Genomic DNA, 2,724 nt, shown 5'->3' on the forward strand with positions numbered 1-2,724 from the left:
TGTGCAACTTCCAACCAGCAAATTTTATCTCTCATGTGTCACTCCCATTCTCCCATGATGTACGTGGGGTACTTCCCTTCGTTACCTTCTTATCAACCACACCATATACAACAAAAGGTCCTATTTCGTACCTTTAATCCATGCAAAATTAAAATATTCCACCCACCATCCAAACCATACATATTATGATTCTTTTGGCACACTAAAATATAACTTTCTCTAACATCTACACGTATAAATAACCTCACTTATTACTTTTAGTTTTCAGTCTCTGTCTCTGTGTTCTCTCTATGATGAAGATGAAGACCAAACATCTCAAGTGCTGCATAAGGGAGTTTTCTAAATTCAGAAAGGTGAGAGCTAAGTTTCCGAAATGTGAAACGCTGGAGCACATGCGAATGTTACTTTCGTGCTGTACGAAGTCACACTCGTACGTGCCCAAAGATGTTCCAAAAGGTCACCTAGTTGTCTACGTTGGTGAGGATTGCAAGAGATTTGTGATCAAAGTAGGCATACTCAGCCATCCATTGTTCCAAGTCTTGCTGGACCATGCAGAGGACGTTTTTGGATTCGACAATGCTTCCAAACTTCACATCCCTTGCAACGAGAACATTTTTCTTCACGTTCTTCATATTGCTCAGGATCAAACACTCTCCCGTTGCTTCTAGTATATGCTGCTATCTATTTTTCATTCAGAGTCATATACACAAATCACGACACCTATCTCAACATATTCTTATGATTTTCCTGGCAAACTTAATTTGTACATTCAAGTGTATTAGGTAGATTTGGCATACCCTTCCATAATATATTTAGAGAGCATTTATACAAACAGCTTATGGTCAATAATTTATTTTCATGAGTCTGAATAAACCCTGCAAAAAATGTCGGAGAATTTCAGAGCTGTATAGCTCACAAATCCTCAATCTTTGATTTGGGTGATTCGTCTCTGTTTTTTTACAGAAAAAGATATAGTCTTTGTTATTGTTTAGTTCAGTGTACATAAAGTGAGGAAGCTTTAGTGTTGTTATTATTTGATTTGGACAAGATGGACACGTGAAGAAACTCTTCAACGGAGACATTGAGTACATCTAATAAAACATAAAAGTTTGTTGGTCGTAGTACATATCTGGTTATTATATAACTCTCACGTAAACTAAACCTAACTTATCCCCTTATCGCCACCTCAATCCCAATCCCATATTTCTCACCAACTTTAATTGTTTTCTTTATAAAGTTGTTTTTACAAATTAATTGTATTTTACTTGTAATGTATTTATAATAATTAATTTCTATATTAATATTAAACTTTAATTATATAAATGTTATTTATTTATTTATTATGACAGAAAAATAAAATTATTAATCTCATAATCTATATCTATAACTATATATAAAGAAGATATACTTTTTTGGTATGCTCTTTTACGCTTTCAATTTTAACCTCTTAATTATTACTTTTTAAATTTAAATAATTATTGATAATATAGTAACTAATTTTTAATTCAAATAATTACTCATTTTAGAATAATTATTTACTTTTTTTATTTTTTACACAATATCTGTAACTATATATAAAGACGATATGCATCTTTGATGTCTTTTTTTTTTTCTTTAATTGTATCCTCTTAATTACTACTTTTTAAATTTAAATAATTATTTATAATAATTTTTTTTTACATAATATAACATGTATTTTTATTTCAATAATTAAAATTCATTTTATCAATAACTATATACATTTTTTTTTTCAATTTTATCCTTTTAATTACTATTTTTAAAATTTAAATAATCTATAGATATTTTAAAAACGTGTAAGCACGGTAAAACTTATATTCACACTAGTAATCTATTAGAATATAAGAAAAAAAATACTAGAAATTTAACTTATTATTTATTTTATTTTGTTGGCAAGTGTTTAGTTAGTATTTTTTTTCATTTGATATTTTTAATTTGATATTTTTAATTTGTATTTTATCTATAATTATTTTTCTGTTACATGTGCATGAAAGTTATTTTACTTTCTTATCTATTTATTTTATTTTCTAATTTATTTTTTATTTATATTTATTTTTTTGTGCATAAAATTTATTTTACCTTTTTATCATTTGTTCCTTTTTAAATAATTTTCCTATACTATTTTTTATTCTTAATTTTAGATTAGGCAATTGTGAATATATATATATATATATATATATATATTTTTTTTTTTGTTGAAAGTTTTACATTGACTAAAGATATGGTCATTTAAATATATATAAATGGATGTAAATCTTATCTTACAAACTGGTTTTATAGAATTAAATTAGGTTTAAAATCCACTTCTAACATGACATCAGAATCTGAATTATCTTATATGAATATTTTATAAGATAATAAATATTTGAAGTGTATATCCCTTAGGAAAATACTGGATAAGCCAAATCCAATCTTTTTTATGATCTTATAAAGAAAATGAGTAGTTGGTAAATTAAAAGGTGATAGGAGAAAATTGCAATGATTTAATTGGAGGAAAATGTTGAGTAAATATATTGTGAAAGTGGTAAAAGATAATGCAAAAGAATATGAGGGGTGGAAGTTGCTTCCAAAAGTGGCAGATATCTTACCATATATGCGCCATGTGAATGGGACTTCTCAACCTCCAATTAGCTGCCATCGATATATATATATATATATATATATATATATATATATATATATATATATATATATATATATTTTACA

This window comes from Vigna radiata, chromosome 8 (assembly GCF_000741045.1).
Source record: "Vigna radiata var. radiata cultivar VC1973A chromosome 8, Vradiata_ver6, whole genome shotgun sequence".
Taxonomy (NCBI): domain Eukaryota; kingdom Viridiplantae; phylum Streptophyta; class Magnoliopsida; order Fabales; family Fabaceae; genus Vigna; species Vigna radiata.